The sequence below is a fragment of the Scyliorhinus canicula genome, chromosome 12 (assembly GCF_902713615.1).
Source record: "Scyliorhinus canicula chromosome 12, sScyCan1.1, whole genome shotgun sequence".
NCBI lineage: Eukaryota > Metazoa > Chordata > Chondrichthyes > Carcharhiniformes > Scyliorhinidae > Scyliorhinus > Scyliorhinus canicula.
This window is the reverse complement of record NC_052157.1, coordinates 2,708,225-2,725,498: the sequence shown is the minus strand read 5'-3', so window position 1 is coordinate 2,725,498 and position 17,274 is coordinate 2,708,225. Positions and strand designations below refer to the sequence as shown.

Genomic DNA, 17,274 nt, shown 5'->3' with positions numbered 1-17,274 from the left:
AAGGTCATAGACTTGAAATCTTAACTCGCTTTCTCTCTTTTTATAGAGATGCAGCCTGATTGGCCGGGTATTTCTTGCATTTTCAGGTTTTATTTGTGATGCAAAGTGATGGATGAAGTCGATAATTCTGTAGGATTGGTCAGGTCGATGCCAGGTACAGCGAGATGAGCGCTAGGACCCCGCGGCCTCCGGTTGGTCCAGGCGCGCCCCCGCGGCCTCCGGTTGGTCCAGGCGCGCCCCCGCGGCCGCGCGCAGGTTTCCTTCACAACCAAGATGGCGGCGGGCGGAGGGCAGAGCGCGGCGGCGGCGCGGCTGTCAGCGGCCGCCACTCACCGTCAATGAACAAAACCGCGTTGTCCGCTTTGTTCGATTGATCTGAGTGAGGAGGAGGGAAGCGGAGAGACGCCCCGGGAGGTGTCTCGGTGGGAGCCCCGGCCGAGGTGAGTTGTCCACGGAGCCACTTCCACAGACAGATCGGCCGCTGCAGTCAGCGGTGCCGGCAGGGGCCAGTGCGCAGGCGCGATGCCGGCAGCAGCCAGTGCGCAGGCGCGGTGCCGGCTGCCTGCTCATTCAAACAGGAGCAACATTTAAATAGGTGGCCCCAGTGCCCTCTCCCTGAGACAATAACACCCTGACCCTGGGACAATAACACCCTGACCCTGGGACAATAACACCCTGACCCTGAGACAATGACACCCTGACCCTGGGACAATGACACCCTGATCATGGGACAATAACACCCTGATCCTGGGACAATGACACCCTGACCCGGGACAATGACACCCTGACCCTGGGACAATGACACCCTGACCCTGGGACAATGACACGTTGATCCTGGGACAATGACACCCTGACCCTGGGACAATGACACGTTGATCCTGGGACAATGACACCCTGACCCTGGGACAATAACACCCTGACCCTGAGACAATGACACCCTGACCCTGGGACAATGACACCCTGACCCTGGGACAATGACACCCTGATCATGGGACAATGACACCCTGATCATGGGACAATGACACCCTGATCATGGGACAATGACACCCTGATCCTGGGACAATGACACCCTGACCCGGGACAATGACACCCTGACCCTGGGATAATGACACCCTGACCCTGGGATAATGACACCCTGACCCTGGGATAATGACACCCTGACCCTGGGATAATGACACCCTGACCCTGGGATAATGACACCCTGACCCTGGGATAATGACACCCTGACCCTGGGATAATGACACCCTGACCCTGGGATAATGACACCCTGACCCTGGGATAATGACACCCTGACCCTGGGATAATGACACCCTGATCCTGGGATAATGACACCCTGACCCTGGGATAATGACACCCTGATCCTGGGATAATATCACCCTGATCCTGGGATAATAACACCCTCTCCCTGGGACAATAACACCCTGATCCTGGGACAAAAACACCCTGATCCTGGGATAATAACACCATGATCCTGGGACAAAAACACCCTGATCCTGGGATAATAACACCCTGATCCTGGGATAATGACACCCTGACCCTGGGACAATAACACCCTGACCCTGGGACAATAACACCCTGACCCTGGGACAATAACAACCTGATCCTGGGACAATAACACCCTGACCCTGGGATAATAACACCCTGACCCTGGGATAATAACATCCTGATCCTGGAATAATGACACCCTGATCCTGGGATAATGACACCCTGGGACAATAACACCCTGACCCTGGGATAATAACACCCTGACCCTGGGATAATAACACCCTGACCCTGGGATAATAACACCCTGACCCTGGGACAATAACACCCTGATCCTGGGACAATAACACCCTGATCCTGGGACAATAACACCCTGACCCTGGGATAATAACACCCTGACCCTGGGATAATAACACCCTGATCCTGGGACAATAACACCCTGACCCTGGGACAATAACACCCTGATCCTGGGATAATAACACCCTGATCCTGGGATAATAACACCCTGACCCTGGGACAATAACACCCTGATCCTGGGACAATAACACCCTGATCCTGGGACAATAACACCCTGACCCTGGGATAATAACACCCTGACCCTGGGATAATAACAGCCTGATCCTGGGATAATAACACCCTGATCCTGGGATAATAACACCCTGATCCTGGGATAATCACACCCTGATCCTGGGACAATAACACCCTGACCCTGGGATAATAACACCCTGATCCTGGGATAATAACACCCTGATCCTGGGATAATAACACCCTGATCCTGGGACAATAACACCCTGATCCTGGGATAATAACACCCTGATCCTGGGACAATAACACCCTGATCCTGGGACAATAACATCCTGATCCTGGGATAATAACACCCTGATCCTGGGATAATCACACCCTGATCCTGGGATAATAACACCCTGATCCTGGGATAATCACACCCTGATCCTGTGACAATAACACCCTGATCCTGTGACAATAACACCCTGATCCTGGGATAATAACATCCTGATTCTGGGCTAATACAATTAATAATACCCTGGCTCTGGGATAATGTTATAATACATTGCCTCGGGGCTAATATATTTGCAGATGCGTCAGTGTATATAATTGATGATCTCTTATTATCGATTGTTGTGCCTGTTTTGGGGTCAGCCACTGCTCAAAAATTTCAAATCTTATTTAAAACTCTGGAGGCATCTGCTCAGTTTTATTTGAAAATTTCTGGAAGGTTATTTGAAACCATGGAAGAGTGAATAATGAATGACGGTATTTATTATTTAAAGTGTCTTCACTTTTCACAAGGTGAAAACGGACAACAACCAGTGAGATATTTGCTGAGTGAGTTTACAGCCCAGTTTAAATCCCTGGGGAAAAGTGTTCTGTTTAAATGTCATCTTGCTCCTAATTCCAACCTGACGCAGCTTTTAAAGATTCTTTTGAGACAGGTGTTTGTCGGTGTGTGAGAGGGAGTAAAAAATGTCCTCTGATTGAGCTGTGTAGGATTCAGTTGTGTTTTTATAAATTTAGAGTTCATGTTTGATGTTCCATAAACCAAGCAGTTTATTTGAGGAATGGCAAGCCAAAACTCAAACTACAGGCTTGTAAAAAGAATTGGAGACTGTTGTTCAGCAATGGAAGGAATAAACAAATGTATTGATTTGTGGCAGCTTCACTTTACAGTAGGTTATTCCGCTGCCTTCAAACGTTTCTATAGTCTCATACCCAGTGCATAAGATGAATTCCATGTTAAAATGATTGTCAGGTGTCAGTAGTAAATCCAGGATGTATTTATAAATGGGGGATTTCTGAGATCCTCATTGAGGTTTACCATTGACTCCATAGATCTATCATCATGTTTTCGATATTGCCTGTGCAAATGTCACCGGGAAAACCCTCTTCACATGCTTGTAACTTCATGCAATGCAAACTGTTTTTTTATAAGTAAGTTGTGAATAGATGAGAGAGAGTGTAATTTCACACTATTACACAGCGGTAAGTTGTATGATGTACAAAAAAAATGTTTTATTAACTGGCAAGAAATAGTTTAGGAATTGTGAGTGTGTTTTCTAAGTGACTATTGGCCAGCCAAAATCCATGGGTTGGAAGTGGAATTTGAGAGAAATGTTCAGGGTATTTTAACTGAAAGCTTAAAATTGATTCAGATTAAAAGACTGAGATTTGTTTTATTTTTGTAGCCAACAGTTTTGTAACGGAGCAGTCGAGCTTGGCAAGTTATTTAGCTTCTTACCATTGTTATGATGTGTCAGCTGAAAGGAAGTGTTTTAATAATACAGAGTTTAGTTTAGGAAAACTCTTGGGTACAGTCATATTGCTGTTGCCTATGTTGACATCGTGCTATGCTGCAGTGAAAGTTTAAGAATTTTTTGCACTTTGATTTCACTTTTAACTTCAAAGTCTACAATTATTGAACTATCAGATTCGATTGGGTGACAGCTTGTGATTTGACTCACTGAATATGAACGTGTTAATATGTCACACAATCCAGGTTTCTAACGGATGTGGAAAAAATATCAAACCATAACAACATATTTCACAAATTTCAGTTGTAAATCTGGTTTCACTCAGCCCCTGGATCTCACAGTCCAAGGAATGGAATGAATTAATACAGAAAGAAAGAAAGGTCTGTCATTTGCTTCAAATGGAGACTTTTCAAAGGGAATTATTGCAGGTTCCATGACACAATATCTGTTTAAATGGACTTAGCTTGTACCAATTTTCCCTCTGATGATTGTGCCACCTTCTCAAGATTGCATTGATTCCCTGCCAGGGGAATAATAATCAAAAGGGAAAATGCTGGAAAATCTCAGCAGGTCTGGCAGCATCTGTAGGGAGAGAAAAGAGTTAACAAAGGGTCACCTGGACTCGAAACGTTAGCTCTTTCTTCTCCCTACAGATGCTGCCCAGACCTGCTGAGATTTTCCAGCATTTTCCCTTATGATTTCAGATTCCACCAGCTGCAGTAATTTGCTTTTATCCAGGGGAATAATAATAATCTTTATTAGTATCACTAATAGGTTTACATTAACACTGTACCAGCCTCCCCGGACAGGCGCCAGAATGTGGCGACTAGGGGCTTTTCTCAGTAACTTCATTGAAGCCTACTCGTGACAATAAACGATTTTCATTTTCATTTTTTCATTTTTCACACTGCAATGAAGTTACTGTGCTTTGCTCTCCCTCATTTCTTGCACAGTAGGAGATCAGCTAACTTGTCAATTATGAAAAGATTAAATCTGGATCTTTCGTGGCCTATATGCCTCCTACGCTAACTGGGGAAACTTGCTGTCTGTGTTGGACTCCCAGATGAGGAAAGTGGGACCAGCCAGGATTCCTGCTCCTGAGTGCTAGCGAGAGACTCACCCCCCAGCTCGAAAGTGCTTCTATGATGATGTGCGAACAGGTCTAGAACTTATCTTTTGCCAGTGCTGGTCTGTCGGTGACAGTCATGCTGATTTACCCAATTTTGTGTGTGTTTACATAGCTGGATCACTTTTAAGAAAAACTTCTGCCAATACTAGCTGAACCTCCCAAGAGCTGTGGAAATCTCCTTGTTCCTCTCTTGGAGAAGTTTCCATACCAGCCTGAACAAGGTTAAATGAACAGTGATTGTGCGGCTGTTTTTAAATGACAGATTATAGTAATGTGGTGAGCCCAGTGGTCCCAAAACCACTAGTTTTGGGGCTGCAGAAACAGCAGTGCAGAACCTGGATGCTGCTGAAAAGAGAGACGTTTTGCCGAAACTTTTTATTTTGCACTCATCAGGCCAAAGGCAAGGATACCAAATTTCAAATGGTCGCAACAATTTATACTGCAAGGGAAAAGTGCTGATTGGTTGGGAAATTGTCTCTGATTGACCAAGGCATTTTCATGGATGGATTTTCTCATGTTTGTGCTGATGAGTGCAAGATGAAAAGCTTCAACCACATGTCTCTCTTCAAGCAGCAGTGTTGCCAGTGTGAAAACCTCATTGTTAAAAGGTTGCCCGTACCCTGTTAATCTCAAGATGGCAATCATTTGACCTCAAGTGGACGCAGTCTTCTGCTGTTTGGATTTGTCACTGTATCCAGCACAACATCAGTGCAAAGTCAAACAGTTAGAAGAAATCTCTGAGATTTCTTGGAAACTTTATGAAAGCACAGAGATTATGGGGCAGCACGGTAGCATTGTGGATAGCACAATTGCTTCACAGCTCCAGGGTCCCAGGTTCGATTCCCGGCTGGGTCACTGTCTGTGCGGAGTCTGCACGTCCTCCCCCTGTGTGCGTGGGTTTCCTCCGGGTGCTCCGGTTTCCTCCCACAGTCCAAAGATGTGCAGGTTAGGTGGATTGGCCATGCTAAAGTGCCCTGAGTGTTGGGTTGGGTTACTGGGTTATGGGGATAGGGTGGAGGTGTTGACCTTGGGTAGAGTGCTCTTTCCAAGAGCCGGTGCAGACTCGATGGGCCGAATGGCCTCCTTCTGCACTGTAAATTCTATGATTTAGAATCACTGAATAATGTAGAACAGAAGATGGTTAATCAGCCCATTTTGCCGTTAGTATATGTGTCCAAGCAAACCACTCCCCTGCTCCTTCCCCATAGACCTGAAGTTAAATTTCCCTTCAAGTTGACTTTGAAATACTTTGGAAATGTGAATTTCCTACTCTTAAAACAAACTCTGCAAAATAGACACAAGTAGGAATCTCTTCTGCTGTTCAGAATTAAATTAATGTGAATCAGTGATTTCCAGGTTGGTATTGATTCTGTGGTTCCCATTCTCAGTCTACTGGCAGTTAGTATAAAAGCAGTTTTTCATGCAGCATGGATGTGTCATTTTGGACACAGCTGAACTTGATTTTAGAAGGCATGTTTTGTATATTGAGGCCAGTGACCTGAGCTGTTTATCTTCATATTCATGCCCTTTGACAAGCAGGAGTCCAGGGGCAAAGAGCAGCAATCATTGCCTTTTTAAAAACATTTTTTAGAGTAGCTAATTATTTTTTCCCAATTAAGGGGCAATTTAGCGTGGCCAATCCACCTACACTGCACATCTTTGGATTGTGGGGGCGAAACCCACACAAACACAGGGAGAATGTGCAAACTCCACACGGACAGTGACCCAGAGCTGGGATTGAACCTGGGACCTCAGCGCCGTGAGGCAGCAGTGCTAAGCATTATGCCACCGTGCTGCCCTACCAAGACCTATATCTAACTCCTTCTTGAAAACATTTAATTTTTTTGGCCTCAAATCCTTCCTGTGCTAGTCAATTCCACAGGCTCACTATCTGGGTGAAGACATTTCTCCTCAACTCAGTCCTAAATGGTTTTGATTTTGACCCATGGTTCTGGACTCCCCCACCATCGGCAACGTCCTTCCTGCTGTGATTCCCCAACATTTCTGGTATGTTAATTGTGTTCTCCTTTGTGAAGAAAACCAAAGTTTGCATTTAGTTGGTCAGTCATTTTTTTTGATCTCCATTATAAATTCCCCTGTTTCTGACTAAGGAACCGACAAATGTCTTCACCAATCTTTTTCTATTCATATGCCTACAGAAGCTTTTACTGTCAGCTTTTATATTCTCTGTAAGCTCACCCTCTTACTCTATTTTCCCCTTCTTAATCAATCCCTTTGTTCTCCTTTGCTGAATTCTAAACTGCTCCCAATTCTCAGATCTGCTGTTTTTTCTGGCCAATTTGTATACTTCCTCCTTGGATCTAATGTTATCTCTAATTTCCCTTGTAAGCCTTCGTAGGGCCACCTTTCCTGTTCTGTTTTTGCAACAGGCAGGACTGAACAATTGTTGCAGTTACCCATGCACTCTGAATGTTTGCCATTGCCTATCCAGCATCATAGTGTTCCTCAATCCTTCATAGCCAACTTGTGCCTCATACCATCATCTTTTCCTTCATTTAGATTCAGCACCCTAGTCTCAGAATCAACAATGTCACTCTCCATTTTGAAGAATTCTATGATACTATCTTCACTCATCCCCAAAGGACCTTGCACAACTAGATTGCCAATTATTCCTTTCTCATTACACAATACCAGTCTAGGATGGCCTGTTCTCTAGTGGTTTCTCAATGTATTGGTACAGAAAATCATCCCGTATACATTCCAGGAATTCTCCCTTTATGGGATTGTTACTAATTTGATTTGTCCAATCTGTATGCAGATTGAAGTCACACACAATTGCAGATGTTCCTTTATTGCATGCGTCTCTTAATTTCCTGTTTAATGCCACTTCCAACATCACCACTACAGTTTGGGGTCTGTATATAATACCCCCCTGGATGTTTCTCAGCTCTACCCATGCAGATTCCACATTGGCAGAGCTAATATCCTGCTTCACTATTGCGTTAATTCCCTCTTTAAGTTAGTTGAGTGGGCAATAAGGTGGCAGATGCAGTACGTTTTGTGGGGAAATGTGAGGTTATGCACATTGGTGGGGAGAATAGGTAAATAATTTCTAAATAATGAAAAACAGTTAATAATTGGTTTTAGAGGGACCTGGTGAGCTTGGACATGAAAAGCAAAGTTAATATGCAATACAACATGCAATTAGAAAGGCACATTGTATATTGGAGGTCATTGCAAGGGGATTGGAGGATGAGTTGGGTAGTCTTGCTGCAATCGTACAGGGTTTTTGTATACCGATGTACTGTGTGCGGTTTTGGTCTCCATACCTTTGGAAAGATCCACTTGCCTTGGGAGAGGTGCAACAAAGATTCACTAGCTTGATTCCTGGGATGAAAGACTTATTCTATGGAGAGAGACTGAGACGAATTTCACTAATTTATTCTTGTTTCTATGAGGATTGTAGGGAGTATACCATTTTCAGATTCTCTGTGGATCTATACTTACCGGACTTTCTAAATAGCACATTCTTTACTAATAGAGAAATTGTCAATGATAAAAGACCAAGGCCACTAAGTTCACCTCTACCAGCACTGTAGCCACATGATCCAGCGATAATGGAGTTATTGACTAATCATCGTGATCAATGTCTATCGATGAGTTTACAGCTGACAGAGGTTAGGAAAAGGCCCCAGTGATGGGGAGCTTTATGAACAATATGTCCAAAGTTACCTGTTCCTCACGAGCACTCCTCCGTCACCACACGTCCCATGTCTCAAATTACTGAACTTAAAATGTTATTTTCTTTTTTTTTTAATAAACAATTTTATTGAGGTAGTTTTTGGCTTTATAAACAGTTACAGACATCATCAGAAAGAAAGCAAAAAGGGCAAAAATGTGCAAACATCCACGTATTTTCAATACTTCCATCGTAACATATTGCACAAGCCCGCTCCCCTCCCACCGGTACTACCCGCCATATTTTCCCTCCTACTCTACTCTACCCCCCTGCTGACGCTCACTCTCCCGCAAAGAAGTCAATAAATGGTTGCCACCTCCGGGTGAACCCCTGCACAGATCCCCTCAAGGCGAACTTAATTTTTTCCATCCCCAGGAAACTCGACATGTCTGCAAGCCACAACTCAGTCTTCGGGGGCTTTGAGTCCCTCCACGCCAATAATATTCGTCGCCGGGCTATCAGGGAAGCAAAGGCCAAAACATCAGCCTCTTTCTCCCCCTGGACGCCCGGGTCTTCCGAAACCCCAAAAATTGCCACCCCTACACTCATCACCACCCTTGTTTTTAGCACCTGGGACATGACCCCCGCAAATCCCTCCCAGTACCCCCTCAGCTTAGGGCATGCCCAAAACATGTGAACATGGTTCGCTGGTCCTCCCGCGCACCTAGCGCATTTGTCCTCTATCCCGAAAAATTTGCTCATCCGAGCCACCGTCATATGGGCCCGGTGAACGACCTTAAATTGGATCAGCCCGAGCCTAGCACATGTCACGGTCGAATTTACCCTACTCAGGGCCTCTGCCCACAGCCCATCCTCCATTTCCCCGCCTAGCTCCTCCTCCCATTTAAGTTTCAGTTCCTCTGGACCCTTCCTCCCTCATGAGCACCTTATATATACCCGAGACTCTGCCCTCCCCTTCTTCCCTCCTAGAGACTATTCTGTCGAGGATCCCCATTGGCGGGAGGCGTGGGAAAGATGGGACCTGTCTACGAACAAAGTCCCGCAACTGTAGGTATCTAAAATCATTTCCCCTTACCAACCCAAATTTCTCCTCCAAGCTCCTCAAACTCGCAAAGCTCCCTTCCAGGAACATATCACCCACCGTTCCCGCCCCTGCTCGCCGCCATACTCGGAACCCCCCATCCATACTGCCGGGGGCAAACCGATGGTTGTCGCAGATTGGCGCCCAGACAGACGCCCCCATCTCCCCCACATGCCTCCTCCACTGGCCCCATATCGCAGGGTCGCCACCACTACCGGGCTGATGGTGTACTTGGCCGGCGGCAGCGGTAGAGGAGCCGTGACCAGGGCTTCCAAGCCTAAAATGTTATTTTCTGAAAGAAATCTATCTAATTTGTTTTTAAGTGAGTCAGTACTATCTGCTTTCATTATCTCCCTTGGAAGCCTATTCCATAGATTGGCCACTCGCTGACTCCAGTTCTGTTTCAATGTTATCCCCCTCTTAGAGCACAGATCCTGACCCCTGGATCTACTTGTTCTGGACAAGGTGGAACAGCTGGTCATCATCCACATTATCCAGTCTCTTCAAAATACTAAAAACAGCAATCGGATAATCGCAATCTTTGTTCCAGTGAAAATTTAAGTTTACAAAATCAATCATCATTATGGAATCCCTCCACCCCCTCAAATCTGTTAACTCTCTTCTTTAAAATGCTGCAATATCCTCTCTGTACAGCAGTGAGCAGAACTATACACAGTGTTCCTAAGGACAGTTGTACCAATGATAGATAAAGTGTCAGGATTGCCTCATCAAATGCAACCGTGGGGAAATGGTGTCTTGGTGGCGTAGTGTTACTGTCACTGAACTACTCATCCAGAGACCCAGAGTAATGCTCTGGGGACCCGGGTTCCAATCCCACCACTGCAGATAGTGACATTTGAATTCAGTAAAAATCTGAAATTAAAAGTCAAATGATGACCATGAATCCATTGCTAATTGTCATGAAAACCCATCTGGTTCACAAATGTGCCTTAAGGAAGGAAATCTGCCATCCTTACCTGGTCTGGTCTACATGTGACTCCAGACTCACAACAATGTGGTTGACTCTTAACTGTCCCCTAAAGGGAAATTATGGATGGACAATAAATGCTGGCACAGCCTGTGACCCCCACGTCCCGTGAACGAATACAAAAATCCATACTGGGTTGCAACTGAGGGTATTTGAGTGTCAACCTGTTTGTGTGGAACTAGAGTCACTTGGTAAGGTTGGTTGATTTCCTTTCCTGAAGGACACTTGTTATGGGCCAGGGCTAAGAAACTCCAAAGTGTATTATGAAGTTCACCTGACCTACAACCTTTAAGTTGAATTTGGCTTGGATGAGCACAAAAGCTTTCACTGCAGGGGTGATTCATCAGACTTCCTGGACACTTTAATCAGACAAGGTTTATGCTAAGAATGTAGTTAACATACATATATATATAATGTGTAAATAAACACAGCAAGAATTTTAATCAATTACAAACAAAGATACCACACAGCTACAGTAATCTATGTATAACACTTGATGAATTCCCCCTTAGCTGTTCCAATTCAATAACAAAATCCAATTAAACCAAAACCCCTTTTCAAGGGCGTGGCCCAGCACACTGTATTCTCACTTGAATAACTTCAATAGGCTGGTCCTTTTACTGAAATTCTGATCCAGTTCCAACCAACAGATTCAAACTCCTTCGGGAAAGCAACTATATCTTTAAAGTTACCAAGGCAGTTTGCCACAACCAATGGGCTTTTCACTGGAACAGCTTTTACAATGAGAACAGAGAAAAACAGGGAAACACTTCTTTCTCCTTCTGCCGTCCAAAGCAGTCAAACTGAGACTGAAACCCCAGCACAGCCACAGCCCAATGTGCTACAAGTCACATGATAAGAGACTAAACCTTTCTCAAAGGGACATTCTCATGACACAGTAATGAACTAGTTGGGTTTTTACAACAATTTGATAGGTTCATGGTTACTTTTACTGATACCCGCCTTTTAATTACAGATCAAGGTCAGGATTACTGGCCCAGTAAGGTAACAACTATGCTATTGTAACCCAGTTAAGGACTTGTCTGATTTTTAAACTTTTGAGTGTCTATCCGCCACTATCAATCTGTTTTTCCATTGTACTTTTTGCAGATTCTCATATTCTTTGTTGAAGATGCATGAGAATAGTTTTTATACATTTGAATTTAAGTATGACCCACCTCCCAATCCAGACCCGATCCTGTACAAAAAGGAGAATTCCTTGTTTTTGATCCACCTTCACATGACCTTCTTGCGATTAGAAGATCAGGTGGTTGCAGTGCATGCCTTTTGTCTACAACATTCCTTAATGAGGCTGCCATTAAAATGGGAGCATATATGATAAAAAGCCAAACATATGCAGAACCATCGGAAAATTATTGTGGGACATTAACTGCTGGGACACGTTGTTCTGGATGTGGGCCAACTGTTATCGTCATCTTGATTAATCTTGCCTTGATGTCCTTTCACTTTTAGTGCATTGGAATCCTCCGGAAATCATTAGACACTGAGCAGATGTTGAAGAATATTGAATTCACTTCTAAATTTGGGGAAATTCCAAAGTTGAATTTGACTTGGACATGGTGTAGAGAAAGGAAGTGCAGGGACATGTCACTTAAATCACACAGATTTTCAAAAGCTGATGCTCATTTCTTGCTGCACCCTCTCTCCCTCCTGAGGGAACTCAATTATGCCGATAACTAAAGAAGCAGGAATTGCCCACAATTCACATAAAATATTCGAGTGGGGAAATAAAGTTTGTAACACCATTGTCTATTTTTCCTTCTTGAAGACATCGTTGTATCACTGACTTGATTGTGGACACTTGAGTCACCAATTAATAACATGCCAGACAAGCTGTACAACTGCTTTTCTGCTGTTTGAGTATAAGTAATCAACTAGCACAATGTGCATAGTTTTATTAAATTGATAATCCTGAAATGGGAGAATGGCTTCTGTGCTATATATTAGTGTCACTCTCTGCAAATTATTTTATTCTTTAATTTTGGAAATAATGTCAGAACATGCAAGTTCTGTTTTACTATATTCGGTACCCTGTAATATATTATCATGGATAGAGGCATCCTACTATCATTGGGTGTTTATCCTAGCTGAGACTTACTCTTGTAATAGGCCATGAAAACGCAGCTGGGAAGAATGGAGTGAAATAGTGGTTTGAAGGGCAACACGGTGGCGCAGTGGGTTAGCACTGCTGCCTCGCGTTGCTGAGGTCCCAGGTTCGATCCCGGCTCTGGGTCACTGTCCGTGTGGAGTTTGCACATTCTCCCCATGTTTGCGTGGGTATCGCCCCCCACAACCCAAAAGATGTGCAGGGTAGGTGGATTGGCCACGCTAAATTGCCCCCTTAATTGGAAAAAATGAATTGAGCACTCTAAAAAAAATTTTTAAGTTTAAAAAAAAAGAAATAGCGGTTTAACACCAAGTCTGGATGCAAATCCTACCGCCCTCTCCAGCAGTCCCTTAAAGTGAAGAGAACACTTTTTACAGAGTACAGTCTGTGGCAAGAGCTTCTGGGTGGAGTCTATTTATATGGGGGTGCTGTTGCACTCCAATCACCACATGGTTCCGTCCGACTGCCTGCAGTAGGTGTATCAGTTGGTTTAGCACACAGCTAAATCGCTGGCTTTGAAAGCAGACCAAGGCAGGCCAGCAGCACGGTTCAATTCCCGTACCAGCCTCCCCGAACAGGCGCCGGAATATGGCAGCTAGGGGCTTTTCACAGTAACTTCATTGAAGCCTACTTGTGACAGTAAGCGATTTTCATTTCATCAGAAGGATTTACAGGTCAGCAATCAACTTGTTTGGCCACACCATGAAGGTGTCTGCCGTGGCCATCAAGTCCTGGGTGGCACTCAGCTTCAACGTTTCCGGCTTGGCGATAGGGATGCTACCCACTGGGTTACAAGACTGGTGATTGTCCCTCTAAGGGCAAACCAACAGAGGAAAGGTCACCTGGCCTGGGTGACCAATCGGGATTCCGAGTGGGGAAGCACCCCAGGGAGGAGCTCTCCTGAGCAGACGTATTTTAGAGTTAGCTGCAGAAGATCACAAAATAAATCCCTTTTTGTTCACTAATGAAATCTCTGAAAGTGCATAATCACAAAGACGTGGACTTAATCCTGCCTAGATTTATATTATCAATGTCTCTTGTCTGCTGGCTGTAAGTGTCTAATTAAATGAATTTAGCCAGTCTTAATCCAGTCTCATGTGGCTGTTGGGTTCACATAGCAAACTAGTTACTTAAGCCATGCCATGAAGTTTCCTTTGGAAAATCTGCAGAATAGCAAGACATGAGGAATGGTGCAGCAGGAGACATTGTTCTGAAGTTGGTAATCAGACATTTTGGGGCAGAGTCGAGGGAGCTTTATGGTACATCATGCAGGGCAATACTTGATTGAAGACTGCTTGATGCTAAGACTGGATGCAAAATCGGAAGTGCTTAATTCTCTAATACTTAGGTCCTTCAACTTGATGAGCAGAAACATTTAAAGAGAAAAGGACAAATGCTATCTTGGGATTTTACTGGTGCAAAGAAGAGATGCTGAATTTGTACATGATATTAGTTAGGCCACAGTTGTATTACTACTGTGAACAATTCTAAATACCATATTGTAGGAAGGATGTGACAGCCGTGGGGCACAATGAAGATTCTCTGCAATGATAGGTTGTCAAAAAAGGCTGCACAGTTATATTTTACTGAAACAGAGTAGGTTAAGAAGAAAATCTATTGGAGGGTTACAAAATGATGAAATATTTTGAAAGGATGAATACTAATATACCGTGATATGGTGGAAAGGTTGTTTGTGAATGGTAAATAATACTGGAAGGGACACTCAAGAGGGACCGTAGGAGATTTTTGCCACTGTTATTGCGTGACACTGGAATAATTTACTTTCATGTTGCTTTCGCACACAGACTTAACATTTTTGGCAAGGCAATTTAAGAAGTGTTTGGAAAGGAAGCATGTCCAAGGATGTGGGTAAAGAAATGGAGCTAGCTCCGGTTGTCGAATGGGCATTGAAAGCCTATGGTTCTGTCAACACATTTAATACATCAGTTTGTTTCCATTCTAGTACATTTCTCTGAGAAGTTTGTCCATGTGATATTATTTGCACATTGTCCATTGCCAACGTCTGCATACCTGTTTAGTCCACGCATCTAAGTCAGAAGATGGTCGCTTTTTACAAGTAAAATTCAACTCTATATTGTGAAAAATAGCAGCTGGTCTAGAAAGTTTTTGACATGTTTAGAACTTTTCTTGTTTTGGACTCTGTGATTACTGGCCTAAAATCAACTCTGGACTTTCATAGGATTTTTTTGCTGGTATTGGCTGTCTGGACAATATATGCCACATCACTGCACAATATGGGGATGAACTACAATGCTATTTAGTGACTTAAATTGAATTATATAGACCCTTCTCCCACTTTTCTAATCCTTCAAATGGTTCATTTATTTGGGTTGTGCTTATGAGCAAAACATAAATCATGGAAAGGATGACAGTGTTTTAAAATCTGAGTTGTCAGCAGGTTTCTTAAGCCTTCTGGGTAAGTTAACCCAGAATAAATATACAGTCATAGTGTACGTTACAGTGAGCAATTTGATTGTGATCATGTGCGAGGGCGAGTTATATAAATCATTATGTAAAGTTGGATCTTTGGTCTTATACCAAACCTTTGGGCTGGTTTAGCTCACAAGGCTAAATCGCTGGCTTATAAAGCAGACCAAGCAGGCCAGCAGCACGGTTCGATTCCCGTACCAGCCTCCCCGGACAGGCGCCGGAATGTGGCGACTAGGGGCTTTTCACAGTAACTTCATTGAAGCCTGCTCGTGACAATAAGCGATTTTCATTTAATTTCATACCGTTTTCCTGAATAATTCGATACCAGGTGTTATCCAAGTATCTCCATGCTTGATGGAATGGGCAGGTGACCTGTCCTTTATACCTGTATTGCTGCTGAATCTTAAGGCTCTGAGTCCTCCCCGTCTGCACATTGTGTACTGAGATTGAGAATCCAACCTCGAGGGAAAATGTTGGCACAATCCTATATGCATTCCTCAGTGGTAAAGTATGTTGACACAAATGAGCTGTGTCATTGGACTGATTCATTTATTTTTCCATTCAATCTGTCCCAAATAGAATCTGTTTCTGAAAACATGGCCTTTTAAATGCAGTTTGAATGGTCGGTGACTATAAGGCCTCCTCCACCTCCAAGTCTTTGCATCTTTTCTGAAGAACCCTGGATTAGAAGTACCATTCTAATGATGATTCACAAGGGCATTTGCCTTGCTCGCGATATAATTATAATTATAATTTTTTTAAAACATAAATTTAGAGTACCCAATTATTTTTTTCCAATTAGGGGGCAATTTAGCGTGGCCAGTCCACCTACCCTGCACATCTTTGGGTTGTGAGGGTGAAACCCACGCAGGCACGGGGAGAATGTGCAAACTCCACACGGACAGTGACCCAGGGCTGGGATTCGAACCCGGTCCTCAACGCCGTAGGCAGCAATGCTAACCACTACGCCACCGTGCTGCCCATAATTATAATCTTAATTGTCACAAGAAGGCTTACATTAACACTGCAATGAAGTTACTGTGAAAAGCCCCTGTTTAGGTGCACTGAGGGTGAATTCAAAATGTCCATTTCACCTAAGAGCACGTCTTTCAGGATTTATGGGAGGAAACGGGAGTACCCGGAGGAACCCCACGCAGACACAGGGAGAACTTGCAGACAGCGCACAGACAGTGACCTAAGCCGGGAATCAAACCTGGGACCCTGGCGCTGTGAGAAACAGTGCTAACCACTGTGCTACTGTGCTGCCCTTTCAAGCCCTTGATAACCTGCATTGCTGTTTTTGATTAACTCTTGCCAGGCTAGATGTTTTGGTGCTCAATATTGGCAAGCAGCAATTGTTCTAATTTGTGCTACTAGTTTATCCTTGTTTTCAGTGTGCGTGAGTCTCTGTGCACAGGTGTGTCTCTGTGCGTGCGAATCTTCATGAAGAATTATTGAAGTTGGACCATTCAAAAAGCGCGAATGTATCTTGGGCACGAGCATAATTAATAGGAAGCCTCTGCAGTGATCACAATAAGGAGACCACTTGGTGCCCTAAGAAACTAGAGCAAAGATTTAACAGTTCAAAACTATCACCGGAACTTTCAGCATGGATTACTGCTTTGAAATGATTGAGATATTGCACAGTATGACATGATATTTACACAGAGAAACAAGCCATACTGGCCCATCGGATCCATGCAAGTTTAAGCTCCACACACACTGCTTCTTGCCCTTCTTCATTTAACCCAATCAACGCATCTTCCTATTCCTTTCTCCCTCTTATGTTTATCCGGCCTCCCCCTAAATGTATCTGTACTGTTCACCTGAACTACTGTAGCAATAGAAAGTTCCACATTCTAACCACTCTGGTTAAAAAAGGTTTTCGCTGAATTCCCTAATGGACTCATTTGTGCGTCACAGGGACTTTGGCAGTTTATGAAGTCAGCTCACCACTACCTTCTCAAGGATAATTAGGGAAGGGCAATAACCCAGTCAGTGATGGCCGCATCCTGTACATTAATTAACAATATCTTCATTTAATTTGGGCCCCAGTTCTGAGTTTCCCCAACATTTGAGGGTAGACG

At 44.0% G+C, this 17,274-nt stretch overlaps 1 protein-coding gene across 9 annotated transcripts in view; it reads left to right on the top strand.

The window, feature by feature from the left end:
- Positions 1-259: 259 nt before the first annotated feature.
- The window catches only part of dennd4a (DENN/MADD domain containing 4A), a 195,360-nt gene continuing 178,345 nt past the window's right edge, over positions 260-17,274 (top strand). For all 9 annotated transcript variants that reach the window (XR_005462571.1, XM_038814023.1, XM_038814020.1 and 6 more), the window contains exon 1: positions 260-440. The gene's annotated coding sequence lies outside the window, so the exon portion shown is untranslated. The remainder of the gene's footprint in view (positions 441-17,274) is intronic.